The sequence below is a fragment of the Limulus polyphemus genome, unplaced genomic scaffold (assembly GCF_000517525.1).
Source record: "Limulus polyphemus unplaced genomic scaffold, Limulus_polyphemus-2.1.2 Scaffold4740, whole genome shotgun sequence".
Classification (NCBI taxonomy): domain Eukaryota; kingdom Metazoa; phylum Arthropoda; class Merostomata; order Xiphosura; family Limulidae; genus Limulus; species Limulus polyphemus.
In genome coordinates this window covers 70,676-80,554 of record NW_013670350.1, presented here as the reverse complement: position 1 = coordinate 80,554, position 9,879 = coordinate 70,676, and the positions used below count along the sequence as shown (strand labels likewise).

Genomic DNA, 9,879 nt, shown 5'->3' with positions numbered 1-9,879 from the left:
CATAGTAGTCACGTGACTCGCTGACGCAACAGTATTAAACATGGGTATACTTTATATCCGCAACCAAGGTCTAGTACACTGTTGGTAATGGTACATAGACACAGTACGAACATTATTACAAACTGATAGATCGTAAGAATATCATTTTGGTAATAAACTGAATTAAAAGAAAAACATTAATGACTACAAGGCTAATATATTTCTCAACGTTTTGTAGTTGTTTGATTTAAATAGTTGTATAATGTATGTAATTTTTACATAGTTTACATATTTTTTCTTCTTAAACAGGATAACGTCCTCTTCTTAAATCATCAGTATTCAGAGGGAATGAAACTGCTGGAAAAAAAAGTACTGTGTGGTGTAGCTTGAAAAAAAAAAGGCATATTATACACCCAAAGGACCATTCGTAACATCAATAAAATAAGTTATCTACCTCCTACGAAGCAGCATTCTTCACATGAGGGGTCAGCGCAACCCTTGGAATTGTCACCTTGTATTTATCTCAACTTGTATTATTCTGCGCAACACTAGGGGGTCCAGAGTACTGTTTCGTGGCAAACGTAACACGGCAGATAGCTTTTACATTGTTGATCCTTTTTCTCCTCCTTTGATGTTTCCGAAATTAATTAAAATACTCTGAATGTAAGTTACATTTACTGACAATGATACTTAATTAACATAGTTACTGTTAAAATCTCTCTAGCACTGGTCTTCAACAGACAAAAAGCGCATCGCTTATGTGAAATTTTGGCTTTATTGCAAAGGCCTTCAGTAGTTTCTACAAATGACAAACGACATCAGTTTTCAAGTCGTCAACCTTACCTATGTATTTTCTAAACTAGTGAAAATTATGATAAATTGGAATCTAAACTTGTACGCCTGCTTGTCGAAAAGTACACTGAACCAAGTTGCCATTATCTAGTTATTACTTCATTGGCTCAGTAGGACGAAAATCATCATGACGAAACTATTTACAATAGAACGCTGGCGAGAGCTAATTCGCAACTTGGCACCAAATACTTGGCAAATAACCACAAATTTGACACATAAATACATTTTTCTTATTTTTAGGTAAAACTGAAATCGTTTGGTCATTTACATTAAAGTATAAAGTTATAGTTTTCTTTTTTTAGCATATTTAAAAATACACCTGTCTATTAGCATCACCTCTTCTTAACAACCCTATAATAAACGCATGCGCAGTACCAATGATTTTCCACGTGAGACTGAAGGTCGTTTCGTGCAAAGCACACCGCAAGTTCACCGCATTGCATAGAGGTATATTGCAGTTGAAAGAAGGTCTTTGGATTTTCTGGAGATTTTCGAAAGGCTATTTTTTACAGATTCACCAGGAGTAGAAAACCGACACTCCTAAGTAAGAAAAGTTTTGCTACTTTTTACAAGGTTTATACTTGTGTAGTGTAACTTGCGAACTTGCCCCCCCCCATCTCACCAGTTACAGAGATTTAGGAGTTCTGCTCTAAGCAATTATAATATATAGTGCATGTACCAAACTCACCATCTTTGCGTATTGTATATTGGTGTTTCTAGTTTGTGGTTCTTCGATATTACATTTTACTCGGTACTTCAGATTGAAAGCTGTAACTTCTGTTGGAAAATGTAATTATTCAATTTGGAAAAATAAGGAATTGAATCTGAAAAGGAAAGATTGTAATGGATATGTTAACTATTAATGAGCTGCACACAAAAATTCAACTTCTCTTTAGTTCAAACAAACTTGCATTTCAGATAATGAAGTTATGAACATCATTTTGTTAGAGAATAATAACCCAACTTTCATAAGAAGGAAGAGAAATATTTTATTTCTGTTCAAAACAAATATTTTTGGTTCTTCATTTAAAAACAAAGCTTATAAAAAAAAATCCTAATAGTCGAATAATTAAACATAACACGACAATTTAATTTCATAATTTTATATTATGCCTACAGGTTTCATAACTTAAAAATTGAATACCGGTTTTCCGTTTTTTGACAACGTTTGATAAAACAAAAAATTAAGTACTTGTAACATACTTTTCTGTGGGAGTTATTTTTGTATTTATGTAAAAGAAAAGTTGTTTGAAACATTCACAAATTCAAAAAAAGTGTTCTGAGACGGTATCAACAATGGCTTCATACCTATTTACTATCACACGAAATAATTTTTTTAATAGAACAACTATAAAATCAGTACTATTTCTTCTGATGCCCAGTGTTTTAATTTTGTCAGTACAAACTAACTAAACTACGCTGTAGAAATACATATATCTGCTATATAAAAATTAAAAGTGTGATTAGGAAGTTGGTTCTACATATTATTTAAATATTATTATTTACATAAAGTATTTTAACTGGTATACTGGCGAGATGAAAAAAAGGTTTTATCTGTTGAAAAAACTAATGTTAATTTAGCCAGGAATAGCCTATTAGTTTACAGATATTGTCTTTTATGTTGTTTTGTAAGTTCAACAGTATATTTCTTTTGCTCTGTGTTAAGTCTCATTTCCCCCTTGTGTATTTTCCATTAGTATTTTTCTACTTGTATATGTGTGTGTGTGTTCAGATAGCCTATTGTGTAACTTTGTGCTTAATTACAAACAAATGAATACATTGATGTATTTGGTAATTTGTTGACCTGTATATTTAATCAGTATATTACCGTGTGTTAGTTTTTAAAGCCTTGGTCTGTTTATTCAGTAATCATTTTTGTTGATAGTGCTTTGTATGTTTTTCAAGATTGTTTTGTTTGGAGCTTGTCTTTGTCTATTATTATTATTACTAGTCTATTAATGTAAATATTTCCATATTGTATTTTAGTCAGCAGCTATCAATAACCGACAAGTATCTTCTCCTCTGTGCTGGTCTAGATGTTCAGCAGTATTCTTCTTTGACAAGTTTCTTAAGTAATAATGCACTGTTTTGTGTTATCCAGTAGTTCCCCCTCTTTACTGGTCTTGGTATTCTCTGTTGGTGAGTTTCTTCAGTAGTATTGTATTGATTTGTGTATATAATAGTTTCTCCTGTGTGTTGGTCTTTCCAACACCATTGATAAGATATTCTTATGTGTGGCACTTTGACAAAAGCTTTCTAAAAATCATAAAAAAATACACACACTTTCCATTATCCAAATAACAAATAACATCATCCCCCCAAAAAAAGTTAATGGATTAGTAAGGGAAGATTGATATCATGTTTCACAAGATCATTTTCCAAAGCATCTTTTATAAGACTCTTAAGAAAATTTCTACTACAGAAGTAACATTAATTGGTCTATAATTTCCAGGACAACCCTTATCTCCTTTAAAAATAGGAGTAACATTAGCAGATCTTCAATTCTCAAGTCTATTAACCTTTCAAAAAAAAAAGGAAAGGCTCCAGTATCTGATCTTTGACCTTTTTTAACTTTAAGAAAAAAGACTGTCTAGTCCTAGTGCTTTATTTGTCTTTAATTTCAATCCTTTTTTTTTAGCATCAATCATTAAAGAATTAATATCTATATTATTCAGGTAAATCCTAATATCGGAAGACTCATCAGGGCAAACTAATGAAGAAAACGGTCTATCTTTTGAAAGTTCTCGAGTCATAGGGTTTCCTATTTTTGTCTCTAATAATGAAAAAGGCCCGGCATGGCCAGGTGGTTAGGGCACTCGACTCGCAATCTGCGGGTCGCGGGTTCATATCACCTGTCCCACCAAAGATGCTCACCCTTTCAGCTGTGAGGGCATTATAATGGGATGGTCAATCCCACTATTCATTGGTAAAAGATTAGTCCAAGAGTTGGCAGTGGGTGGTGATGACCAGCATCCTTCCCTCTAGTCTTACACTGCTAAATTAGGGACGGCTAGTGCAGATAGCCCTCGTGTAGCTTTGTGCAAAATTCAAAACAAACAATATTTATTCTAGAATACTCAGGGTCACAATTATTATTAACATCCTCTTGTAAGAAGAGAAATGAAGAAAACCTTTAAAATTTGTTACCTTTAAAATACTTACAACAACATTCTTGCTGTTAGTTTTAACACTGTTGGCTAGCTGTTTCTCATAAACCCGTTTGAATTTCCTAATTTTTTCATCATAGTTTTTCCATTCTTCTGTAAATCTTCCATCCTGTCTGTTAATATAAACATGTTAAATGTATGATTTTCTCCATTATCTTTAGCAAGTCCGTTAGGTTTGATTTTTTCCCTTCTTTTTAAGAACATGCTCATCTTGACTTTAGAACAAATTATATTTAAAATTTCCCAAATATGTCCCACACAACCTTTTAAAATTGCGAATAAAAAAAAAAACCTTGACACATGAATTCAACATTTGATATCTGAAAATTGGTAAGTAGAATTTTGTTTTATCTCAAAATACAGTAAAGCATGAAACCTAACTATGCAGTAGTTATTTTTCCCCACACGTTCCGTGTCTGTTGTCAACTTTTGCAAATATATCCTCATTAGTGATTGTCAGATTTTAAAAAATAATATTATACATATATATATATATATATATATATATATAAGTTCTTCTTTTTGCGAGTTGTCGATATAAATGGCTTTTACTTGTATTATCCTTCTTACCTTTTTTATACTGTTAGTTTCATTCTAACATATTAAACATTAGGCCTATTACCTTTGTGGTACTTAACTTCACACAACTATATTCTCTTTTACTATTATTTGTCTAATGTTGTCTGCTGCTTCCCACTCGTCTCGCGCTATCTTTATTAGATAGTCATCTGGCCACTTTCTATAATCTAGACACCAGTTAGTTATTAAGAAAACCTACAATCATCTGCTTTTAACTCTTATTATAACAAAACTTAAAAATAATAAAATATTCACTCACAAATATAAATTAATCACTAGTATTTAAACCAAACAGTCTTTTATATCATGACATAAACCCCTCTTCAAGATAAAATATTTACAATATTTTTTTACTATATACAAAGACTGTTCTTAGTTCATACACAAAGTCTGCTCCAACATTTACAGTTCCTTTATCTGTCTTTCCTAACATAGGGTCTCCAGTAGGGCTTCTTTTTAACAGGATCCCTCATCTTTATTTTGACCTTGTGTTGTCTGAGGTCTGTATTCCCTAATCTATCTGTGTGCCAACACAGAAGATTTTGTTCACATCCTTGTACGTCTCATCTCTACACAGTGCCCTTAGGCATAGTAGGTTCTTATCTTCTAAGACAAAGTTGCTGTCTTCTGGTTATGCATCTATGATGGCCACACCTGCAACATCCATCTCTGTTTCAATAGCTGCAACTGTCAGGTCTTCTTCTCTCCCAAAATACTTCTTCAACAGATAGGCATGGTAGATCTTGGTCTTCACATGCACCTTGTAGACCATTCTGTTGAGCCTGTACTTCAAAAGGTCCTTTCCATTGCAGGGTGAGTTTGTTGTGGCCTTCTTGTCATAGAAATGCTTCTGAGTACCTTCAGCTGCATACAAACTCTGTCGAGCAAGTTGAGAGGTTTTCTCCAGTCAGTTTCTGAGGTCTAATGCATACTGGTATATTTTCCTTACTTCTGACTCTTTCAATATTTGCATCGGTCCTCGTACTGGTCTTCCATACAGTAACTCGAAGGGTGAAAATACTGTACTTGCTTGTGGGACTTCTCGACAAGTGAATAATACTGCCTGTAAGTGCCTGTCCCAGTTGCGTGGTCTCTCTTGGCACATGTTCTTTAGCCTGCTCTTTAAAACTCCATTGACTCTCTCACAAAGTCCATTACACTTACGATTGTATGGGGTGGTAAAGAGTTTTCAAGTGCTGATGAGTCTGCACACTTCTTGCATTAGATCTGAAGTAAACTGGGTCCCACTATCACTCAGGATTTCTCTCGGAAAGCCTACTCTGCAAAATATCTTTCGAAGGGCTTCTGCTACTCTCTCTGTCTCTATCTTTGGCAATGCCATTGCTTCTGGATAACGTGTAGCATAATCGACTACTGTTAGCACATACCTGTTCCCTTTGTCAGACACAGGCACTAGTGGCACGATCAAGTCCACAGCTACTCTGCTGAATGGCTCTTCTATGAGAGGCATCTTCTCCAATGGCACTTTGACTACCTTCCCCTTAGGTATTGTCCTCTGGCAGATGTCACATGCCCTGCAGAATCTACTCACATCTCCAATTACTCCTGGCCAATGGAAATTACTGGTGATTCTGTCTGCCATTTTCTTTGTTCCTAGGTGTCCTCCCACAATTGATTCATGAGCCAACTTCATCACTTGAATCCAGTATTCTGTTGGTACTATGATCTGTTTAACTCCCCCAGTATAACTGCCTTCTGGTCCTCTATTCTATAAGTATCTTTCCCCTTTGTTTTGTGCTCGACTTTCTTCTGGGCATTGTCCCAAAGTTTCTGCAGTGAAGGGTCTTTCTTCTGTGCTTTCTTCAATTCCTGCAAACCTAAATTCGGGATATCGCTTCTTGACACTTGCAGGGGCTTGATGTTTTGTTTGCTCTTCTTTTCTTGAGCTCTGGTGGTGACAGCAGATACTTCATCAATCTTCTTTCTGTCTAGTTCCTCAAAGTTTCTACTACCTGGTATGTTTCCTATCACCAAGTCGTGTATTGGTTCCTTGATACACATGGCCTCAAGGTCTCCTACATAATATGGAGTATCCATCTTTATTTTTGCTATGGGAAATTTTCTCACTGTTCCATCAATTAGTACACACAAGCATATCTTACCTGTCATCTGATCATTGGATACTAAACTGTTTCTCACTACTACACCCAGTGTCTCGTAAAACCTTCACTTTCTTGTCACCAATATAGCCTTCACATATTGGTATATTATGATTTGTTGGCATCTCTTGATCTTAGTCACAAGCTCCCATCACTATTGGCACTGTTGATCCATTTGCTAATTTGAGCTGACCATTAGTCATGCACTGATCAATCACGTTTTCTTGTATTGAATTTGACAAGTAGTCTTGATTCTGTTTCTCCTGGCAGCAGCATCCATAATGCCAGTCACTCTTTTCTAGTTTCTTACCAGCACTGTCTTTGTAAATGGCTCCAGCTGCTTTATGTTGAGGTTTCTGTTGTTGTTTGATGGTAATGGGCTTGCACTCTTTCGCAATGTGCCCCATTTTATAACAAACATAACATCTCTTTTCTCTTCTGTCTGTTAACCTCCTGTCACTTTTGCTAAACTCCTGCTTCTGGGCAGCCATTACTGGTTTCACATTTATCTGGATATTCTTGGACTTGCCAGTTATACTACCTCCATGGGCTTCCACATACTGTTCTGCCAGCTTGATCATCTTGTCTACATTTTTTGGTGCTCTCTCCTTTAAAAACAGTAACGTGTTGGTTGAACACATGGTCATGAACTATTCGTGTACTAATAGGTCTGCCAGTCCCTCAAAAGGATTTTCACACATGGCCATGTCAGTCCATCTGGTGAAATATCACCACAGATATGCCACAAACTGAAATACAGTTTCTCCAGTGTTGGTTTGACTCCTCTGAACTTCTGATGAAAACCTTCTTTGGTAAGTTCATATCGTTTCAGTAAAGTTACTTTTAATTTGTCATAATCCATAGCATCGTCTGACGTCATGCCTGCATATACTTGTAGGCCTTTTCCTGTGAGAAGTGGGCTGAGACAGACTTGTCCAGTTGCCTTTGTCCCAGTTCTGACTTTGGGCAAATCTTTCATATCTCTCCAGGAAAGCATCCATGTAATCTTTATGTTCATCAACTTTGGGCAGCTTGGGTTGGCTAGCCCTGACTACATTGTCATTCTTGGGTCCTTCTCCTTCGGTTGGGTGAGTTTTTCTCAATTTGTGGTCTTATTCTCTCTATTTCTAGTCTCTCCTCTCTCTCTCTTTTTCTTCTTTTAGTCTTCTATCTCAATGTAGATGACAATGATGACATTTATCCCCTGTGCAGGATGTCAGTCCATCACAGGTTAACCCTCAGCCACCCAATAGTGCCCATTATACAGCTTGGTAGACTAAAATAATTTGGGTAAAGTTTTGCTCTAGGACACAACAATATGTTGCAAGCAAGCCTCAAACTTGCAATCTTCTGACTACTAGTCCAATACGCTAGTCACTGGGCCACACTGCCCACTTTTACTCTGTGTGTGTGTGTGTTCATTTGCATATGGTCTTAATGATTTTACACTCTACTGGCTTGTTTCTTCAGTAGCATTTTCTTCTATAAATCTACTTCTTGTCTGACAAAGTTTGAATTCAATAGTTTACTAATTTCCAACACAACTAAACTGTACATACTAGGTGGTTAGACAGAATGCAATATATAACACCGTATGTACATCAAATATACTGTTAGGAAAATAAAAATTTGTATTTAGATATTTAATTTTTTTTTCTGTATTTATTAGACACTGTAATATTTTAGTTCTTGCTCTAGTTGAAAAGCATATATTTGAGTTTACTGTTGCACAGATTTGATTTTCTTTTATAAAATATATATATATATATATATATAATACTACTAGCACTAAAAATAGAATTTTCTTTGGTACTTATAATGTAAATTTCATGCAAGTTACTTGGGTTGGCTTACATGTAGTATTGTTGGATATGATAAACCTAAAATAGGCAACTAGCTTTCCAAAAATAATAATACATGTTTCTTAACTTGTGTGTATGGGTTTTATGGATGTAATATAATACATTGGCTCAGTTATTATTTTAAATGTTTGTAAACTTACAGAAACTTCATATAATTGTTCTGAATTTCAACATTTTTGATGAAATAAACATTTAACAATTTCTGTTACTTGAAAATGTGATAGATGATATTAATAGGTTTGCCTGTTGATGGGAAAAGCTGAAGGTTTTTCAATATATTCTATTATTTTGATCATAAAAATAGAAGAAAAAAAAATGTCAATAAATTTAACTGATATACTTGTGTGATAACAAAAGTATTTCTTCTCTTAGAGCTGTTGTATGGTAGTTTAATTCAGTATGTTGCACGTTTTAAAGCTTTAAAAAAGTCAAGGTTGCCTGTTTTGTTCTCTTTTTATTTTTTAGAACCATATTGTAAACTTTGACATTTTGTTTTGTTCTTCAGTTTTTTTTTGGCAAATCTCCATATTCTGCCAAGCTTAAGCTCATCACCAAAAACAGAGTTTGTGTGGTTTTTAACTTCTACAACACTGAAATATTATAGAATGAAATCTTGGGGAGAGAGAGAGAGAAATAACATAGTGTGTATGTAACTTACAAGTAATTACTTTAAGTCGCAATTAGAAAAATAGGTAAACATGCAACTCAAAACAATATCGTTGTAACATTAGTACTAGTCGAAGTTGATTATGAAGTTCACGTCAGCAACGTAAACAAAGTGTACCCAAGTTTTTCATAAATAATGTACAACCTTGCAGAATACTTCTTTTAAATACAAGTTTTATAAAAAAAAAGTACTTTGTTTGTACTTTCATATATATAGAAACAAACTTATTATGCCTAGGATTTTACAAGTAATTTATGTGAAACAACTCGGTACTATAGAGAAGTTGTTCTTTTTCTAAAAGTTCAGTTACAATATTTATTCTAAAATCTTAAAAGCAGCAACTCATTTTTTCTAGTACTTGGAATATTTCGGACACGTACTCACGTTGTTTTTCTTTTGCTACTTTCATTCCAAAAAACGTATGAAATGATTTTTGCTCACGTGATAGAACAAGAATTCTTTAATATCATAACATACAAGCTCTAGCTCTTCAAAGCTTCATTGGATAAGTTTAGTAAACCAAGACATGATAAATTTAGAACTGCATTGTATTTTACTCTGTCAGAAATGGTATATAACATTGTATTGAGTGAAAGTATCTTTTTTTTTTTTGTCTTCTAGCCTTTTGAGTTTTGGGTAAGCAGGTTTTAACC

The 9,879-nt window shown here is 34.4% G+C and overlaps 1 protein-coding gene across 1 annotated transcript in view; it reads left to right on the top strand.

Moving 5' to 3' along the window:
* Nucleotides 1-1,226: 1,226 nt before the first annotated feature.
* Nucleotides 1,227-9,879, top strand: part of LOC106471622 (clustered mitochondria protein homolog) — a 66,895-nt gene continuing 58,242 nt past the window's right edge. The window contains exon 1 of the mRNA XM_022400239.1: nucleotides 1,227-1,375. The gene's annotated coding sequence lies outside the window, so the exon portion shown is untranslated. The remainder of the gene's footprint in view (nucleotides 1,376-9,879) is intronic.